General features: G+C 39.1%; 2 protein-coding genes across 6 annotated transcripts in view; one reads left to right on the top strand and one right to left on the bottom strand.

The window, feature by feature from the left end:
* PTRH2 (peptidyl-tRNA hydrolase 2) overlaps positions 1-17,720 on the bottom strand; it is a 31,927-nt gene extending 14,207 nt beyond the window's left edge. Inside the window, exon 1 of one of the 2 annotated variants that reach the window (XM_053707330.1) lies at positions 17,583-17,720. The gene's annotated coding sequence lies outside the window, so the exon portion shown is untranslated. Of the gene's footprint in view, positions 1-4,165; positions 4,298-17,582 lie in introns of those variants that run through there. The other variant, XM_053707331.1, reaches the window with a different exon arrangement.
* Positions 17,721-17,752: 32 nt separating this feature from the next.
* The window catches only part of VMP1 (vacuole membrane protein 1), a 551,238-nt gene continuing 546,572 nt past the window's right edge, over positions 17,753-22,418 (top strand). Inside the window, exon 1 of one of the 4 annotated variants that reach the window (XM_053707328.1) lies at positions 17,753-17,871. The gene's annotated coding sequence lies outside the window, so the exon portion shown is untranslated. Of the gene's footprint in view, positions 17,912-17,947; positions 18,037-18,134; positions 18,358-22,418 lie in introns of those variants that run through there. The other 3 variants (XM_053707326.1, XM_053707329.1, XM_053707327.1) reach the window with 3 other exon arrangements.

Genomic DNA, 22,418 nt, shown 5'->3' on the forward strand with positions numbered 1-22,418 from the left:
AGCAGGCAGCGAAACTCGTCAACGCTGATTGCTTGTGGAGCTGTTAATATGAGTTGGGATGGTTTAGCAGAAAGACTCTCCCTGCATCTCCGGACTATAACTTTCGCCCAGGCTCTCACTGAGAGGCTGACAGGACTACTTAAAACTCCAGTCCCATTCTGAAGAGTACTACCCTCCATAAGAGACTACTCCGATCTTCAGCACTTCTCTGCCGTCCTCCTGTGACGAAAGGCAAAGAATGACTGGGGATGAGGGAAGTGGGGGAGGTATTTAAGCCTTTGGCTGGGGTGCTTTGCCGCCTCCTGGTGGCCAGGTTCACAATTCCCAACAGTAATGAATGAAGCTGTGGACTCTGTTCCCCTTTAGATGGATATCAGTGTTAAAATGTAACTTATGCATTTTTTTTAAAAAATGGTTTGGAAATTGGGTAAATACCTTTCAGGTGATACTACAAAATATATTTTACATATACACAATATATAGAATTGTCATGAAAACATCATGATTTTAGGTGTAAGTGGGTAACTTTATCTGTTCAAAATATTTAGGTTTTTTTCAGAGGATGTGTCTCCCTGGGTATTTTTCATAAAAACCAGACCTCTGTTGTAAATTGTTGTAAGCTTCACTGAAGAAAAAAAAAAACAAAAAAAAAAAAACACAAAAACAAAAAACAAACTTATCTTTGCCTAAGATAAGTTTTTCAGCCCCAGCTTAACACAGATAGTGATTTTTATGATGCAAAGATGTCAGCAGAAAAGTGATACAAACCATTGTTCCTACCATGAGGGTTAATGTTGGATCAAAATAGAATAACTAGAAATGAACAACCAAATATAGGAAATTTCTATATCCTGGCTCATATCCTTGGGTAATACTTCCCCGGTGAGACATTCCCTCTCTTAAAACGCGTGGACAGGACCTGACCACTCCTCCAACTACCTGTTTATAGCTAGCCTTTCTTCCATACACCCCTCCCACTCCTTGTGATGTCCATCTGAATAATGGTTGACCAAGGAAAAAAAAGGGAAGGGACCCTGATAAGTATAACCCAAGGGCATGAGCTAAGATATAGAAATTTCTTAGATTTGGTTGTTAATTTCTAGTTATCTTGGCTCTACCTTGGATAATACTTCCCAGGTGAGATGACTGAAAAGCAGTAAAAAAGACAAATGGGTGGGGGAAAAACCCAAACATACTGCAAAATATAAAATTTATTTAGAAGAAAACAGAAGAATCTTTCTTCTCAATTTAGCTGAAGAAGATTGTTTAACATCTAGTTAATAATGGTTTATAATGGTTTGAACAATCCAGTTATAGATAGTAGTTTTAGCTTCAGCTTGACTCCGATGATAACCTTTAGGTATTACAAATAAACGGTCTGTTTTCCTTATTGACTGGGTTCTGGAAATATAAACATTGAACCACATCCAACCTGTAAAGTGGCTTATTTTGAGCTTCTTTATTGTCAAGACAAAAAGATGATAGAACAACATCTTGAGAAAGGTAATGTATGGTTCCTTTAAGCTTGAAGTTCTGATACATGTGTAGCAGAAGTAATAGCCACAAGAAATATCGTCTTTAAAGTCAGAAACCACACAAATACTTCTCTTAACGATTCAAATGGAATATACATTCAAGCCTCAAGAACAAGAGGCAAATCCCAGGTACGCGTAAAAGATCTTGCAGGACGGTTATGATCCAATGCTTGAAAGAAATGTACAACCAAAGGTTCCAAAACCCATTTTCTACCTGAAATAGCAGTAAATGCTGAGATGTGTACTTTCAAAGTTCTAGGACTCAACTCTTTCAGTAAACCATCATTTAGAAATTCCAATAGATGTGATAAATCAAACTGATCCGAAGAAAAGTAATGCTGAGACATCCAGGAAGAAAAAAGACATCCCATATTCTGTAATAAACTGTGGATGTTGACTTCTTTCTAGCTTGAAGCAAGATCTGAATGACTGGTGTATAAATGTTTAAAATGTTTTAATAGGATGATTTCAGTAGCCATGCCGCCAACTTTAACTGCTGTGGTTGAAGAATGGGTCCTTGATGAAGAAGATCCCTTAATTGAGGAATAATCCAAGGAGGAGCTAATATGGAGTTATTGCGATAAATGTTGCCCTGTTTGAATTCTGCAAAGTAGATGGGGAATGAGAGGAATTGTAAGAAACACATAGATAAGTTAGAACTTCCGTTCCTGTGCAAGAACATCTACCCCATAGGCCCGAGGCATTGGATACCTGTTGAAAAATAGGGGTGTTTGATGATTGCGACTTGATGCCATCAGATCTATTTATGGATATCCCCATTTTGTTGTGAAAAATCTTTTTCAACTGTCTCTAAGTTCTTGTTGCTGGGAAGATAAATTGCAGACAGGTTCTGAGCATAATGCTGTCCCCAAATGAAAATTGGAGAGACTTATTTAAGAACCTGTTGACTCCTTGTGCCTTCTTGAAATTGGACATAAGAACTGGCTGTCCTTTTGTCTGTCAAAATATTTATGGGAATTGCCCTGCAGAATACTTTGAAAGTGAATCAATGCCTGAAAAATTGCTCTGACTTCCTGAAAATTAGCAAGAAGGTGTTGAATCTTGAGAGGCTACAGACCTTGCACATACTGTCCCTAGCCTGTTTTGCTTAAATCAGTCTGAAGAATGATTCAATTGGGATCCACAAGCAGAAGACCTCTGGATATATTTGAGGCTAGAGTCCACCAGGTGAAACATTTGCTGAGCTAATAAGGAAAACTGATGAACTGAGAGAGATTCTGCTTTCTGTTCCAATGCTGCAGGAAATATATCTGTAGAGCCTGCATTTTCAACCTTGACCATTTTTCCAGATGGATTACAGACCATGTGGCCCAACATTTCCATGCTGGATTAGATGTGTAGGAAGTGAAACCAGCTGATCCACAGTATTGAACTGTGCTCCGAGAAAATTAAAAGGACCATGCAGTAGAATTAAATAATTAACAAGTACATAATAAAGAGACAATCCAATAGCATTTACCCTGAATTTCAAATAAGCAGATTTTTTTTCCGACAGATTTATTTTTTCTCCTATTTTCCAGCCCCCTGTATCATGTGAAAGATATCAGCCAATCACAGACTAGTATATGTATACTCTGTGAGCTTGTGCACATGCTAAGAATGATCTTGTTCCCCAGAAAGTGTGAACATAAAAAAAAATGTGCAAAATTTGGTAATGGAAGTAAATTGGAAAGTTTCCTAAAACTGCATGCTCTTTCTGAATCATAAAAGTTTATTTTGACTTGAGTGTCCCTTTAATTTTCTGGGTGGGAAATATTGGAGAACGAAGTCTCTGTGTTGACGGTGAGTTTGCGCTTATTAAAATGTTGTTCAAGTAATGCAGTATAAAGATGCCTCTTTCTCAAAGACTCGCAATTAGTGTAACCAAGACCTTTGTGAACATTTGAGGTGCGGTGGAAATACCAAAAGGCAGAGCTGTACATTGAAAATGACCGTCCCCCACTGAGAAGTGTAGGAACTTTCTGAGAGATTTTGCTATTGGGACATAAAAATAGGTGTTCTTCAGGTCTATGGATAGTAGGAATGCCCCTGCAGGAATCATTTTGATAACAGAAGGGTCTCCATCTTGAAGGTCTTTTCCACCAGGTAACTAACCTTCTTAAATCCAGGCCTCCATGAGTTGTCTTTTTTCTTTACAAGAAACAGAGGAGAATAAATTCTCTGAAATTTGAGTTTGGGTGGAACTTCTTGGATATATTCCTGAACTAGAAGCATGCTGACGAAGTTGTGAATTGACGATAATTTCTGTTGCTCTTGAGGGAGTGGTGATGTCTCAAAGCATGGTAAAGGGGGAAGAGTTTTAAACTCCAGATGAAACTATGTTAATAAGATTCAGGACCCAATGGTCTGATATCATTATTTTCCAAATGTCCCTAAACTTGGAGTCTGCCCCCTAAGGAAGACATCTGGACAGGCAAACCGTCATTGCTACTTGGAGGATTGCAAATGGATTTGTTTCCCCAAGGCCTTTGTCCTGAAATTGACCTTGTGACTTCAAATTCTGGAAACAAAAGAAAGATCTTTATAACCTTGAAATTGATTATTTTGTCTATGAACAAAGGAAGGAGACTTACAAGGTTTAGGCATCTGAGGAAGAAACACACTCTTACCTCCTGTGCGTTTAGATATAAGATTTTCCAATTCCTTCCCAAACAACATACCAGCTTCAAAAGGGTAGATTCATGATATGGACTTTGGAACCAGAACGTGCCTCCCAATGTCGTAGCCAAAGAGCACGTCTGATTAAATTTGCTCTAACCATAGACTTAGCATTTAGTTGCAAAATTTCAGAAATTGCAGACAATAAAAGAGAGTTAGCTTTAGACAAATCTGAAAGAAAAGGCAAAAAAATATATAACTGTGATATAATTTGATGCCCAAGCCTCCATAGCTTTAATTACAGAAAAAGTTGAAACATTGCCCCCTGCTGCATAAATATTTTTTTTTTGGTTTTGCTCCTTTTTTTCTACATTATATCATGAAAATCTCCAGCATCATCAACTGAAAAAATCATTTTCTTAGTTAGCCGAGTAAGGGCAGCATCTACTTTTACAGTGTCAAATGAGATGGTTATGGAGTAGGAAAGTGTCAGTTAAACCTTTCTGAGCCAAACTGGTGACGGGTTAGTTAACCTTGTTCGTCACAAGAATATTATACAATGCTATACCCACCTGAAGTTAGAGACTTTTTCGTTATTAAAAATCTAATGGGGATTTCCATGTTAAATAAAAACAAAGAAAAAATATAAAAAAATAAGCTTTGTGTCACTTAATGACTACTACCCAAGTATACCTCTGACTGAGCATAACAAAATAATATCAAAGTTAGTAATCTAACTTAGGGATTAGACCTCTCAGGAGCCCCCCGAATGCACTGTCCCTATTCACTCTCATAGATGATATTGAACATATAATTTAACACTTAAAGAGATAGGGTTCTATATGAAATATGAACCAAAGCAAGACAAGGTTGCACAGGATAACACATAAAAAACAAACGTTTATTAAAGAGGTGGTAAAGACACCAGGTCTGCCTCCACAAAATTGACAATATTAAATACCAGATAAAATGTGATGCAGATAATAGCATGTTACAGTTACATAGATATCAACCATATCCCCAACTGCTAGCATGTATATAGAGGCTGGCCAGCACACAGTCCGTATGATAATCCGGGCTCTTAGTGTAATAAACACGCTCCGGTGAACTGATACAGGTACCGTCCCTTTACTCTGCTCCTAACCGGGCACTTAAAGGGACATTAAACACTAAGTACATGCTAGATAGAATGATGCATTCAAAGAAAAGATTAGTCCATGACTAACATGTAGATGTATTTTTTAAAGTTTCATTAGTTGTTTAAAAAGTGACAAAATAAGTGTAAAGTTTTAGTGTCTATAAAACACTGGGAGCTGCCATGTTGTAACTTGTGTTACCTTCTCTGCTGTGGCCAATTAGGGTCAGTTATAAATAGGTCTCTAGAGCATGGGTCGCCAACCTTTCAGACCTCAGGGACCATTAACCTCACAATTTTTAATCCCGTGGACCACTAACATGAATTTTTTAATAAAGATTATCTCTCCTAAGGCGAGTCCTTGTTTGATAAATATCTGGTCTGGACCTCTTATTACTTCACCTGAGACGAGCTCACTCACGACATACACATAATGTAGTGTACATAACTAGTGTAACCATAGCTAAGTTTACATTACGTATATATTTACACGTGTTTAAGAATAATTTTTTGGAATTAAATAACTGAATGACAGAACTGAGAGAATACTTCCAAATGACAGATGAAGGGTGAATGCCAACTTTTGAGCTGGAAACAGAGAGGCAGAAAGTGGGAAAAAAATAATTATTTGTAAAAGGATCACAAGACTTTCAAGTCTACCAAGTTACCCACCCAGTTAGGAATTATTCAAAACTACTTATGGTCATGGACAGACATTGGAGTCATAAATTAAGTTTATATCAGAAAGCTCTCAATATGGATGTGAGCTAACCACCCCCAAGGCAGAACATAGAGTGATCTGAGATGTCATCACAGAAAATGCAGCATGTCTGCAGAAAGAACAGTACTGTTAGCACTTTAACTTTTCAGTGCTGCTCCACGTTAGGCTGTTCTTTTTAAACAGAGCTGTTCTCTGGCTGCATTCTATAAGTTTTCCTTAACAGTGCATCCAGAGCAAAGTATTGTTTGAAGGCAACAATCAAATATGCAGTAGTGCTGCAAAGCAGCAGTGCATTGATTGTTGTCTGGCTCTGAGATTTTTGCAAGCTCGTTCCCTAGCTTTTCACAGTCTGCAAAGCTGTTTTTCTCTGAATGTAAGATGTTCGTATGAGCAATGCACCTTTTTATTACTACATTTCTATGTTAGACTAAGAGAAAATGAAACAAATTACAATTACTTTTTTTGTCTGCAGCTAATTTGCAATGCAATTTTCAACTACTGCGCTAGATTATACAACTTTAAATTTTGCTGTATTCTCCAGTTAACCAACACATTGCAATTGATCTGGTTCTTTAGTGTAACTGACAAATTTACAATTTTATTTTATTTAAAAATGACCTGCAGAAAATTTTTTACTAAAAAAAAAATCTCATCGCAGAAAGTGAAAAAAAGTTCTGCCTCTGGGCTAACCACGATGGATGTTACTGGCAATTACTATAATACTGGTGGGATATGACTGATCTGCTGGATGGCAATTACTGGAATTCAGGTGGAATGGATTTGTGTGCTGGAAAATTATTAGAATGAAAAATAAATAATATTTAATAAATAAAAAAAGAAGATGGAGGGGAGGAAGACAAACAGTGATGTAAGTCCATCTGAAGGAATTAGGAAAACTACTACAAAGAGGCAGGTAAAGGGAAGAAAATAAATGAAATACGCTGTATAAGAGAGAAATTGGTTTTTTTTAATACTTTAATTCCACTATTTCAAGTCAAGATTATACCAACCGCTGCTGGCTTTAGAATGGAATCATCTTTCTATGGGCAGCACGCAGGGCGGAAAGAGTTAAAAATACAATCTAGCTACGCAAGTTGTGCAGTACTAAGAAACGTCTGTATGAAGATTGTAATTTAACTTCTCTGTCGGTTTTACTAATGTCCAGCCAGGCACTGAAGGGAGTTGCGGCGCGACGGGGGTGACACCATCAGAGCAGATTAATTCCTGCTTGATGGTGTCAAGGACCACCAACATCTTCTTGTGAACCACCAGTGGTCCATGGACCACTGGTTGGCGACCACTGCTCTAGAGTGTGCAGCCAATGGTTGTGCTGGATTTAACAGTGTTCTCCACTTCCATTTCTAACAGGAACTGAAAAGCTCACAATTTCAGAATGGAATTACAGGCAAAGAGGACAAAATAAATAATGAAAGTATATTGCAGAGTTGTTTTATTATATACAATTTATCATTTTATATTACCATCAGAGCCGGCTCTGATAGCACCTGTTCACAACATCTACCTGTACCGGAATCTAGCAAGTGAAGATCTGCATCAGCAACACAAGAATATAGGATCATGGAGGTACATGGAAGCAGAATGGCATTCACCTCATGAATCATGAGTCCAGGAAGGTGTAGGTAAGCCGTGCGGTTGAAGTCTCGCAAAAGGTATTACTCCATGAGCATTGTGTTGTGATTACTCTGACCAGCTGGGAATCCCTTTTCAGTCCTGTTTTGTTTACAAGAGACCGAACTTGCAGCTTGCTACCGGAGAGTGTATTCACACTTAAGTGTCCGGATAGGAGCAGAGTAAAGGGACGGTACCTGTATCAGTTCACCGGAGCGTGTTTATTACACTAAGAGCCCGGATTATCATACGGACTGTGTGCTGGCCAGCCTCTATATACATGCTAGCAGTTGGGGATATGGTTGATATCTATGTATCTGTGACGTGCTATTATCTGCTTCACATTTTATCCGGTATTTAATATTGTCAATTTTGTGGAGGCAGACCTGGTGTCTTTACCACCTCTTTAATAAATGGCTGGTTTATAGGTGTTATCCTGTGCAACCTTGCCTTGCTTTGGTTCATATTATTTTATATAGAACCCTATCTCTAAGTGTTAAATAATTTTTTTAGACTGTTAGCACACACATATAACACTAGATATTTACATATTTTCTGAGTGCCCCCTTTTTTTAGTTAATGCAATGATATTGAACATACATAAATCATATAAACATCTGTTCTATTAAAACTAGGCTTTGTGTCACTTAGTGACTACTACCCAAGTATACCCTAGACTGAGCAGAAAAAAAATGACACCAAAGTTAAGACCCTAAATTGGGAAAAGGACCCCTCAAAAGTCCACTAAATGCACTGTCCCTATCCACCCTTACAGGTGAAAATGGCAAACACATACATTGTATAAACATCTGACCTATAAAAACTAGGTTTTGGGTCACTTAGTGATTACTACTCAACTATAATCCAGACTGAGCATAATCAAATGACACAAGTTAAGACCCTAAATTGGGGATAGGACCCTCAAGAGCCCCCTGAATGCACTGCCCATATCCACTCTCATAAGTGATACACACGTCATATAAAGAGCTGCCTTATAAAAACTAGACTTTGTGTCACTTCATGAATGCTACCCACGTAGACCCCAGACTGAGCAGAATCAAATGACACCAAAGTTAAGACCCCAACTTGGGGATAGGACCCCTCAAGAGCACCCTGAATGCACAGCCCCTATCCACTCTAATAGGTGATAATGCAAATACATACATCATATAAACATCTGCCCTATAAAAACTAGGCTTTGTGTCACTTAGTGACTACTACCAAAGTAAACCCCAAAGAGAGCAGAATCCAATGACATCAAACTTGGGACCCTAACTTGGGGATAGGACCCCGCAGGAGGGAGCCCCCTGAATGCACTGCCCCTATCCACTCTAATAGGTGGTAATGCAAATACATACATCGTATAAACACTTGCCCTATAAAAACTAGGCTTTGTGTCACTTAATCACTACTACCAAAATGTATCCCAGACTGAACAGAATTAAATGACACCAAAGTTAGAACTCTAAATTGGGGATAGGACTCCTCAAGAACCCCCTGAATGCACTGCCCCAATCCACTCTCATAGGTGATAATGCAAATGAAGACATCATATAAACATCTGCCCTATAAAAACAAGGCTTTGTGACACTTAGTAACTACTACCCAAGTATACCCCAGACTGAGCAGAATGAAATGACACCAAAGTTAGAACTCTAAATTGGGGATAGGACTCCTCAAGAACCCCCTGAATGCACTGCCCCAATCCACTCTCATAGGTGATAATGCAAATGCACACATCATATAAACACCTGCCCTATAAAAACTAAGCTTTGTGTCACTTAGTGACTACTACCCAAATATACCCCAGACTTAGCATAATCAAATTACATCAAAGTTAAGACCCTAGGTTATAATGCGAATACATACATCAAATAAACCCGCTCCCTTATAAAAACTAGACTTTGTGTCACTTATTGACCACTACCAAAGTATACCCTGGGCTAAGCATAATCCAATGACACCAACGTTAAGATCCTAACTTGGGGATAAGACCCCTCAATAGCCCCCTTAATGCACTGCCCCTATCCACTCTTATAGGTGAAAAATGCACACATCATATAAACAACTGCCCTATAAAAACTAGGCTGTGTGTCAATTAGTGACTAGATAAGACCCTAACTTGGAAGATCCCCCTGAATGTAATGCCTCTATACACTCAAATAGGTGATAACACAAATATGTACATCAAATAAACATATGACCTATAAAAAGACCCTTACTTGGGGATAGGACCCCCCCCAAGAGCCCCCTGAATGCACTGCCCCTATCCACTCTAATAGGTTATAATAATGCAAATACATACATTATATAAACCCCTGCTCTATAAAAACTGGGCTGTGTGTCACCTAATGACTACAACTAAAGTATACCCCAGACTGAGCAGAATCCAATGATACCAAAAATAAGACACTAACTTAGGGTAAGAACCCCACAAGAGCCCCCTGAATGCACTTCCCCAATACATTCTAATAGGTTATAATGCAAAAACATACATCATATAAAAGTAAACACCTGACCTATAAATACTAGGCTTTGTGTAATTTAATGACTACTACTCAAGTGTACACTAGATTGAGCAGAATCCAATGACACTATTGGGATCCCCCAATAACCCCCTGAATTCACTGCCCCTAACCACTCTCATAGGTGATAATTCAAATGCACATATCATATTAACAACTGCCCTATAAAAACTAGGCTTTGTGTCACTTAGTGACTACTATCCAAGTAAATCCCAGAGAGAACAGAATCGAATGACCCCAAAGTTAAGACCGTAACTTGGGGACAGGACCCTGCAAGAGCCCACTATATGCACTGCCACTATTCACTCTCAAAGGCAATAATGACACACATACATTGTATAAACATCTGACCTATAAAAACTAGGCTTTATATCACTTAGTGACTACTATCTAAGTAAATCCTAGAGAGAGCAAAATCGAATGACACTAAATTTAAGACGCTAACTTGGGGATTAGACCCTTCAAAAGCACCCTGAATGCACTGCCCCTTTCCACTCTCATTGGTCATAATCAAAATGCTCACATCATATAAACATCTGCCCTATAAAAACTGTTATTTGTGTTACTTAGTGACTACTATCCAAGTAAACCCCAGACTGAGCAGAATCCAATAATATCAAACTTAGGACCCTAAATTGGGGATAGGACCCCACAAGAGCCCCATAAATGTACTGCCCCTTTTCACTCCCATAGGTGAAAATGGCAAACACATACATCATATAAACATCTGACCTAACTTGGGGATTAGACCCTTCAAAAGCACCCTGAATGAACTGCCCCTATCCACTCTCATTGGTGATAATGGAAATGCTCACATCATATAAACATCTGCCCTATAAAAACTGTTCTTTGTGTTACTTAGTGACTACTACCCAAGTATACCCCAGACTGAGCAGAATCAAATGACACCAAAGTTAAGACCCTCACTTGGGGATAGGATCCCTCAAGATCCCTTTGAATCTACTGCCTCTATCCACTCAAATAGGTGATAACGCAAATATATACATCATATAAACATATGACCTATAAAAACTAGGCTTTGTGCCACTTAGTGACTGCTACCCAAGTATACCCAGACTGAGCAGCAGAATCAAATGACACCAAAGTTAAGACCCTAAATTGGGGATAAGACCCTCAAGAGCCCCCTAACTGCACTGCCCATATGCACTCTCATAGGTGATACATACATCATATAAAGAGCTGCCCTATAAAAACTAGGCTGTGTGTCACTTAGTGACTGCTACCCACGTATACCCCAGACTGAGCAGAATCAAATGACACCAAAGTTAAGACCCTAAATTGGGGATAAGACCCTCAAGAGCCCCCTAAATGCACTGCCCATATGCACTCTCATAGGTGATACATACATCATATAAAGAGCTGCCCTATAAAAACTAGGCTTTGTGTCACTTAGTGACTGCTATAAAAACAAAGTTAGGATTCTAAATTGGGGATAGGACCCCTCAAGAGCCCCCTGAATGCACTGCCCCGATCCACTCTCATAGGGGATAATGCAAAAATATACATTTTATACACACCTGACCTATAAAAACTAGGCTTTGTGTCCCTTAGTGACTAATACCCAATTATACCCCAGACTGAGCAGAATCAAATGACACCAAAGTTAGGACTCCAAATTGGGGATGGGACCCCTCAAGAGCCCCCTGAATGCACTGCCGTTATCCACTCTCATAGGTGATGAAAATGAAGACATCCTATAAACATCTTCCCTTTAAAAAACAGGCTTTGTGTCACTTAGTGACTATTATTCAAGTAAACCCCAGAGAGAGCAGAATCCAATGACATCAAACTTAGGACCCTAACTTGAGGATAGGACCCCGCAAGAGTCGTCCCGTCCCCCCCGAATGCACTGCCCCTATTCACTCTAATAGGTGATAATGGAAAAACATGTCTTATAAACATCTGTCCGATAAAAACTAGGCTTTGTGTCACTTATTGACTAATATCCAATTATACCCCAGACTGAGCAGAATCAAATGACACCAAAGTTAGGACTCTAAATTGGGGATAGGACCCCTCAAGAGCCCCCTGAATGCACTGCCCCGATCCACTCTCATAGGGGATAATGCAAAAACATACATTTTATACACACCTGCCATATAAAAACTAGGATTTGTGTCCTTTAGTGACTACTACCCAAATATATCCCAGACTGAGCATAATCAAATGACACCAAAGCTAAGACCCTAACTTGGGGATAGGACCCCTCAAAAGCCCCCTGAATACACTGCCCCTATCCACTCTCATAGGTGATAATGCAGAAGAAGACATCAAATAAACATCTGCCCTATAAAACTAGGCTTTGTGTCACTTAGTGACTACTATCTAAGTAAACCCCAGAGGGAGTATAATCCAATGACATAAAACTTAGGTCCCTAACTTGGGAATAGAACCCCAAAAGAGCCCTCTAAATTCACTGCCCCTATCCACTCTTATAGGTGATAATGGCGAACACATACATTGTATAAACATCTGACCTATAAAAACTAGGCTTTGTGTCACTTAATGACTACTACCAAAATGTACCCAAGACTGAGCAGAATCCAATGATACCAAAGTTAAGACCATAATTTGTGGTAATGCACTGTGTTTGCCATTATCACCTATAAGAATAAATAATGGTAGTGCATTTAGTGGACTCTTGCAGGGTCCTATCCCAAAGTTAAGCTCTTATTCATTTGATTCTGCTTAGTCTGGGGTGTACTTGAATAGTAGTCACTAAGTGACAGCCCAGTTTTTATAGGACAGATGTTTATTTGATGTGTGCATTTGCATTATTACATTTTAAAGTGGATAGGGGCAGAGCATTCAGGGGGCTTTTGATGGTTCTATCCTCAAGTTGGGGTCTTAACTTTAGTGTCATTTGATTCTTCTCTCTCTGGGGTTTACTTGGATAGTAGTTACTAAGTGACACAAAGCCTAGTTTGTATAGGGCAGATGTTTATATGATGTGTGCATTTGCATTATCACCTATGAGAGCGGATAGGGGCAGTGCATTCAGGGGGATTTTGAAGGGTCCTGTCCCCAACTTAGGGTCTTAACTTTCTTGTCAGTGGATTCTACTCAGTCGTTGGTATATTTGGGAAGTAGTCATTAAGTGACAAAAAGCCTAGTTTTTATAAGGCAGATGTTTATATGATGTACGTAGTTGCATTATCACCTATGAGAGTAGATAGGGGCAGTGTATTCAGGGGGCTCTTGATGGCTCTTATGCCCAAGTTAGGTCTTAAATTTAGTGTCATTCAATTCTACTCAGTCTGGGGTATACTTGTGTAGTAGTCACTAAGTGACACAAAGTTTAGTTTTTATTAAGTAGATGGTTTATATGATGTACATATTTGCATTATCACCTATGATAATGGATAGGGACTGTGCATTGAGGGCTTTTGAGGGGTCCTATCCCCAAGTTAGGGTCTTATATTTAGTGTCATTGGATTCTGCTTAGTCTGGGGTATACTTGGGTAGTAGTCATTAAGTGACGCAAAACCTAATTTTTATAGGGCAGGTGCTTATATCATGTATGAGAGTGGCAGTGCATTTAGGGGGCTCTTGCGGGGTCCTTTCCCCAAGTTAGGGTCCTAACTTTGATGTAATTGGATTCTGCTCTCTCTGGGGTTTACTTGGATAATAGTCATTAAAGGGACACTGAACCCAAATTGTGTCTTTCGTGATTCAGACAGAGTATGAAATTTTAAGCAACTTTCTAATTTACTCCTATTATCAAATTTTCTCTTTCTTCTCTTGGTATATTTATTTGAAATGCAAGAATCTAAGTTTAGATGCCGGCCCATTTTTGGTGAACAACCTGGGTTGTCCTTGCTGATTAGTGGATAAATTCATCCACCAATCAAAAAGTGCTGTCCAAAGTGCTGTCCAGTGTCCTGAACCCAAAAAAAGCTTAGATGCCTTCTTTTTCAAATAAAGATAGCAAGAGAACAAAGAAAAATTGATAATATGAGTAAATTAGAAAGTTGCTTAAAATTGCATGCTCTATCTGAATCACGAAAGAAAAAATTTGGGTTCAGTGTCCCTTTAACCCCTTAACGACCGAGGACGTGCAGGGTACGTCCTCAAAAAAAAGGCAGTTAACGCCTGAGAACGTACCCTGCACGTCCTCTGTGTGGAAAGCAGCTGGAAGCGATCCTGCTCACTTCCAGCTGCTTTCCGGTTATTGCAGTGATGCCTCGATATGGAGGCATCCTGCAATAACCGTTTTAAGCCATCCGGTGCAGAGGGAGCCACTCTGTGGCCCTCTCTGCACCGGAGATGGGTGGCTTATAAAGTTGGTGGGTGGGAGCCGGACCGGGAGGCGGCCATCGATGGCCCTTCGTGATGTGGAGGGGGGCGGGATCGTGGGCGGGGAGGCCAGGGGGCGCGCACGTGCACGGGAGGGCGGGGGCGGGCGCGTGCACGGGGAGGGAGCGGGTGGGAACCGCTACACTACAGAAAAAAATTGTAGGAAAATGATAAAAAAATTGCATAAAATAAATAAATCAAACGAAAAAAATAAATCAGTTAGGTGGTGGGTGTTGGGCTGTGGGGAGGGGGAAGCTACACTACAGAAAAAACGGGTAAAAAATAAAATAAAACATTTTTTTGCAAACTGGGTACTGGCAGACAGCTGCCAGTACCCAAGATGGCCCCCAATAAGGCAGAGGGGAGGGTTAGAGAGCGGTTTTGGGGGGGATCAGGGAGGTTTGGGCTAAGGGGGGGATCCTACACAGTAGCATATGTAAATATGCTAAAAAAAAAAATTAAAATTATTTTAGTACTTTTATTTTAGTACTGGCAGACTTTCTGCCAGTACTTAAGATGGCGGGACAATTGTGGGGTGGGGAGGGAAGGGAGCTGTTTGGGAGAGATCAGGGGGTGGGATGTGTCAGGTGGGAGGCTGATCTCTACACTAAAGCTAAAATTAACCCTGCAAGCTCCCTACAAACTCCCTAATTAACCCCTTCACTGCTAGCCATAATACACGTGTGAGGCACAGCAGCATTTAGCGGTCTTCTAATTACCAGAAAGCAACGCCAAAGTCATATATGTCTGCTATTTCTGAACAAAGAGAAGCATTTACAACCATTTGTACCATAATTGCACAAACTGTTTGTAAATGTTTTCAGTGAGAAACCTAAAATTGTAACTTTTTTTTTTTAAATTTGATCGCATTTGGCGGTAAAATGGTGGCATGAAATATACCAAAATGGGCCTAGATCAATACTTTGGGTTGTGTACTACACTATACTAAAGCTAAAATTAACCATACAAGCTCCCTAATTAACCCCTGCACTGCTGGGCATAATACACGTGTGGTGCGCAGCGGCATTTAGTGGCCTTCTAATTACCAAAAAGCAATGCCAAAGCCATATATGGCTGCTATTTCTGAACAAAGGGGATCCCAGAGAAGCATTTACAACAATTTGTGCCATAATTGCACAAGCTGTTTGTAAATCATTTTAGTGAGAAACCTAAAATTGTGAAAAATTTAACGTTTTTTTTTATTTGATCGCATTTGGCGGTGAAATGGTGGCATGAAATATACCAAAATTGGCCTAGATCAATACTTGGGGTTGTCTACTACACTACACTAAAGCTAAAATTAACCCTACAAGCTCCCTAAAAGCTCCCTAATTAACCCCTTAACTGCTGGGCATAATACACGTGTGGTGCGCAGTGGCATTTAGCGACCTTCTAATTACCAAAAAGCAACGCCAAAGCTATATATTTCTGCTATTTCTGAACAAAGGGGATCCCAGAGAAGAATTTACAACCATTTATGCCATAATTGCACAAGCTGTTTGTAAATAATTTCAGTGAGACACCGAAAGTTTGTGAAAAAATTTGTGAAAAAGTGAACGATTTTTTGTATTTGATCGCATTTGGCGGGGGGAATGGTGGAATGAAATATACCAAAATTGGCCTAGATCAATACTTTGGGATGTCTTCTAAAAAAAAATATATACATGTCAATGGATATTCAGGGATTCCTGAAAGATATTAGTGTTCTAATGTAACTAGCGCTAATTTTGAAAAAAAAAAATGGTTTGGAAATAGCAAAGTGCTACTTGTATTTATGGCCCTATAACTTGCAAAAAAAGCAAAGAAGATGTAAACATTGAGTATTTCTAAACTCAGGACAAAATTTAGAAACTATTTAGCATGGGTGTTTTTTGGTGGTTGTAGATATGTAACAGATTTTTGGGGTCAAAGTTAGAAAAAGTGTGTTTTTTTCCATTTTTCCTCATATTTTATAATTTTTTTTATAGTAAATTATAAGATATGATGAAAATAATGGTATCTTTAGAAATTCCATTTAATGGCGAGAAAAACGGTATATAATATGTGTGGGTACAGTAAATGAGCAAGAGGAAAATTACAGCTAAACACAAACACCGCAAAAATGTAAAAATAGCCTTGGTCCCAAACAGACAGAAAATGGAAAAGTGCTGTGGTCATTAAGGGGTTAAGTGACATAAAAGCTAGGTTTTATAGGGCAGATGTTTATGATGTGTGGATTTGTATTATAACCTATGAGTGGATAGGGGCAGTGCATTCAGAGGGCTTTTTGAGGGGTCCTATCCTCAAGTTAGCGTCTTAACTTTGGTGCCATTGGATTCTGCTCTGTCTGGGGTATACTTGGGTAGTAGTCATTAAGTGACACAAAGACTAGTTTTAATAGAGCAGACGTTTATATGATGTATGTTCAATATCATCTATGAGAGTGGATAGGGGCAGTGAGAGTGAGGGGTCCTATCTCCAAGATTCCTAACTTTGATATTATTTTGTTATGCTCAGTCAGGGGTATTGTTGGGTAGTAGTCATTAAGTGACACAAAGCTTATTTTTTTATAGATTTTCTTTGTGCTTATTTAACATTGAAATCCCCGTTAGATTTTAAATAATGAATAACGAAAAAGTGTCTAACTTCAGGTGGGTCAATGCTATACCACTACTGAACTACAGTACAGATATTTACAGGAACGATTTAGAGATTAAATGGAAATAAAAAAAAAAAAAAAAAAAAGCAAAAGCTCTAATGTGCTACAGAATTTTATTATTACATGTTTACTTTTATAAAGCCATGTTTTAACCACTGTAATGGGGCTAATCATATTTAACTTTTTCAACTAACTTTCGCAAATAAGAATATATGTACAGTACGAAATACCTGCCGTATCCGTATGCTGGAAGAAAATGTACTGTATACAATCAAATGAACTGGAATATATGAAGAAATGGACTGGGTTTATATCTTCTTGTTTCACATAGAAACCGTAAGCTAGTAAGCAATAATACATAGAAAACTCCCTCCGGGACATATAATCTCGAAGAGGTAACCCAGCTAGCTACTACATGTGCATTATGTTAATCTAACCACACGTTATACTTCAAGTAACTCACCGGCTCAGCAATGCTTGCTGCTCACACGTTATTTCCGAGAGTCTTTGGGGTCGCATTAAAGTGACGTAATCATCGCTCAGCCAATCCCTCTCCTCCACTTCTGTGTTTGCAAATTGTCTCCTCCTTAAGGCTTTACACAAATTGACAGCTGATGTGCCTTCGTATTCGCTAGAGGAAAACAGTTTCAAGACAATCCTGTCACGGGGAAATATGTCGCTGTTGTGATGCGTCATCGGCAAGTGGGCAGGCGCCAGAAGTGACGTCGTGGTTTTTCCGGTGGGGTGACCCGGTGAGTGTGATAGACCAGGATTGGAGAAGCATCTGAGGAGGTAAGAGCGAACGGGGAACTCTGTCCTGGGAATCACTAGCTGCGGTGACGTACTGCTGTGAGCTGTATTCTTGTAAACGGAGAGTGGCAGCAGATATTGTAAATCGGTCATTGTGATATTTTGCTGTGAGTGGAGAAGTCAGTGTAGCTGTATTTGCCAGTTACTAGAGCAGGATGATATGTCAGTGTCACTGGAACTGTAGCTGACATTTACATGTGCTGTTGTGTTTGCCTGTCAGTGAGCTGTGTCCTGTGTTATTCGGTCACTGGGGATGAGCAGTCACTGTCAGTGGAGCTGTGTGCCTATTACTGGAGAACTGTGAACAGCCATTGTCAGTGGAGCTTTCTATATTTACCTGGAGTAGGGTGAGCAGTCATTGTCAGTGGAGCTGTCCGTTTTTCACTGGAGTAGGTTGAGCAGGCATGTCTGCTTACCACTAGAGAAAGGTGAGCGGTCATTGTCAGTGGAGCTTGGAGCATGTTATTAGAGAATAGTTAGCAGTCATTGTCAGTGAAGCTGTGTGTCTGTTAATGGATTACTGGTGAAGGCTATTATGGAACTGTGTTAATTAGTCACTGCATTCACTAGAGGAGGCTTATCAGTCAATAAGAGTGTAGAAGACATTCAGTGGAGCTTTTCCAGTCATTGGAAGAGGTTGAGCAATATTTAAGCTGTGTGTGTCAGTGGCTCATGATGTTTAGTATAAGAGCAGGAAGATAAGTCTTTAACTATGGGTAAAAGGATGAATAGCTTTCCCAAGAGGAGACCTGCCCTCATATTTACTGCTGACCATATTCCCTTATACAGAACTACTGTGCACTGCTGTTTGAATTGCATGCTTATAATTTCACTTATACACACTATGGGTGGATGAAAATGAACAATTTATACATGATGTAAGCTATAAAATGACATATCTTGATTTAGAATAATGTAATTGAAGTGCTGGCAGTATTCTATTGAGAAATGTAGATATCAGGCAGATAAAAGTTGATTCATCTTGTCACATCAGGACAGGGATGCAGTACCCAGTGTCAGCACAATAGCAAGAGTGCGCTGTTTGTGGAAAGATGAAAACTGATGATATGTCTTAGCTCTGTTTAACTCAAAACAGTGTCCCTTGGCAGTCCTATTATAAAATCAATGCTATGCTTTTTTTATTTGTGTGTTGTTTTTTGTTTTATATGTAAATATAGATCAACATAACAATGAATAAAATGGTTTTTGACATGACAGAATAAAGAGAGAAGTTCAAGACTTTGTCATCAAACCTGTTTGTAAGGCAGACATATATATAATGTATGTATTTTTAGAAAGTTTGACTTTCATTAATAATCTTCCTGACAAGCAAAGTGGAAAAAAACCCAAACAATCTATCTCTCTCTCTCTCTCTCTCTTTCTTTCTTTCTATCTCTCCCTTTTTCTCTTTCTCTCCTGCATTAGTTCCTTTAAATAGTTTGCTTCTACATGGAGCAAATACATTGTATTCTTGGTTTCAAATCCCACAGTTCTTTAGCTGAGTCGAGTGGTCACTAGCAGTGTTTTGCAATGCAATTAAACCTTTTAAATGAAAGGATAATGCTTTATACCCATTTATTGGCACTTTTCTCCTAATGAACTTGATTATTGTAGAGGCAACTTTCAGGCTCAAAAACAAATCCTTAGATCTTTTCTCCTGATGGTGCCTTAAAGGGTCAGTCTACTTGATTTTGTTTATTGTTTAAAAAGATAGATAATGCCTTTGCTACCCTTTCTCCAGCGTTGCACAATCAACATTGTTATATTAATATACTTTTTAAGCTCTTAGTTTGCCTGTTTCTAAGCCCCAGCGGGCTGCCCCTTAGCTCAGTGCTTTTTAAATCATGCACAACAGCTACACCAAGCTAGTTCATGTGTAACATATAGATAACACTGTGCTCACTCCTATGTAGAACGATAATGGCTATGCAAGAACCAGCACTGATTGGCTAAAATGCAAGATTTAAAAACCCCCCCACTGAGATAAGGGGAAGTCTGCAGTGGCTTAGATACGGGTAAACATAGAGGTCAAAAGTATTTTAACAAAAATGTTGGTTATGCGAAACTGGGAATGTGTAATAAAAGGATTATCTTTTTAAACATTAACATTTTTTAAGTAGACTGTTCCTTTAACTGTTCTTTCAGCCAAAACATATTTTTTCAGCAACAAAAATTATGCAAGTAGGTTTAGCATGGGCTTACATTCCTGTATTCCTGAACTGTGTAAGTGCTGTATAACTTTCTGTCTTTCTTCCTATTGCATTTGGCAGACTAGTCTTGTCTGGCATCCTAAGGAGTTGTAGATGTCTGAAGAAGTGCTTTTTCATGTAGAGCATATGTAACTGAGCTTAGTTGACTTAAAGGGACACTGAACCCAAATATTTTCTTTTGTGATTCAGATAGAGCATGCAACTTTCTAATTTACTCCTATTATCAATTTTTCTTCGTTCACTTGCTATCTTTATTTGAAAAAGAAGGCATCTAAGCTTCTTTTTTGTTTTAGAACTCTGGACAGCACTTTTTTATTGGAGGATGAATGTATCCACCAATCAGCAAGAATAACCCAGATTATTCACCAAAAATGGGCTGGCATCTAAACTTACATTCTTGCATTTCAAATAAAGATACCAAGAGAATCATGGAAATTTGATAATAGGAGTAAATTAGAAAGTTGCTTAAATTGCATGCTCTATCTGAATCACAAAAGAAATTCAGTGTCCCTTTAAACTGATAAATTCAAGAAGTGGACTGCAACTGAGACCTTTAGTAAAACCATAATTTAAAATGTAAATAATATAAAACATGTGACTGTATTCATTTAGAAAAAGCATCAGAGACAGCATAGTAAGCTGGAAATGCACTGTTTTGTGAAGTATCTACAGCCCTAAATCAGATAGTTCACAGTTCCATAAACATTGGTGTTTAACCCTTTCGAGTCTGGGCTAAAGTGCCTACATCGGAACAACTGTTCCGATGTAGACAAATTGAAACCACGCGATCGTGCACACGATCGCGAGATTTCAATTATTGGATCGCGTCTGGGGGGCATCCCTACAACCCTAGGAATGCCCCAAGACCGCGATCAAGTCCTGACAGCACAGAAGGCTTCAGGACAGCCTTTAGCTATGACGTTCTATTCTGTCATAACTGCTTTAAAAGGTTAAAGTGATGGTAAATCCTAGCATTTTTGAAACACTAGGATTTACCATTGGGACAAATAAAGGGGACTTTCAGTAATGAAGTATAAAATACTTCATGCTAAAAGCTCCTTTATTTGTTTGCAGCACTTTCCGCACTGAGCTGCTAAGGCAGCCCACGGCAGAACGCTATTTTACTGAGAGGTAACGTTTCTACCTCTTAGCCAATAGCCGTGCGGGAAATCCGACGCTAAGCATGTCTTGCACAAACCTGTTGTAATAGACCTTTTTCACAACAGTCATTTTGACGTGAACTAGTAGGACAAATACAGGGGTTAGCAATACATTAATTAGGGTTTAATTCCATTTAGGTTCACTGTTTTCCTGCAGATACTTATTCTTGTTCCACTCTCCAGCCCTTCAGGGAACAAACTGCTTCTGCTACAGCTAAATATTTCAAATTTTGACTCATCAGTCTAGAGCCCCTGCTGCCAAGTTATGCACCCCAGTTCCTGTTTTTTCATGCATAGTTGAGTCACTTGGCCTTGTTTCCTCATCTGAGGTACGGCTTTTAGCTCTAAATCTTCCATGAAGACGATTTCTGCAGATAGTAGATGGGTGTTTCAGGGTCCCACTCGTTTCTGCCAGTTCTGAGGTGACTGCACTGCTGGACACCTTTCAATTGCGAAGGGAAGTAAGTATGATGTGTCTTTTTTATTTGTTTTGCTAAGATTCCTTGGCTGACCACTGCATCTATGTTTCTCTCCAGAAGAGCTTTGACAGCACATCTGGAAACCCCTGTCTGCCTTGAATTTTTTGGTTAGAAGAGACCTTGTTGATGCAGTATAACTACATTGTTTCTTGTTGGAGTGCTAAGTCTTGCTATGGTGTATGTCTTGATATTAAGCTGTCTTTAGCAACCTCACCTTAGCAGAGTTTGGCTGTTTCTTACCCAGTTTTATTCCTCCTACACATCTGTGTCATTTAAAGCGACAGTCAACACCAGAATTTTTGTTGTTTAAAAGGATAGATAATCCATTTATTACCCATTCCCCAGTTTTGCATAACCAACACAGTTATAATAATACACATTTTACCTCTGTAATTACCTTGTATCTATGCCTCTGCAAACTGCCCCCTTATTTCAGTTATTTTTACAGACTTGCATTTTAGCCAATCGGTGCTCACTCCTAGGTAACTTCACGTGCATGAGCTCAATGTTATCTATATGAAACACAATAACTAATGCCCTCTAGGGGTAAAAAACTGTCAAAATGCATTAAGATTAGAGACGGCCTTCAAGGTCTAAGAAATAAGCACATGAACCTCCTAGGTTTAGCTTTCAACTAAGA

Source organism: Bombina bombina, chromosome 3 (assembly GCF_027579735.1).
Source record: "Bombina bombina isolate aBomBom1 chromosome 3, aBomBom1.pri, whole genome shotgun sequence".
NCBI lineage: Eukaryota > Metazoa > Chordata > Amphibia > Anura > Bombinatoridae > Bombina > Bombina bombina.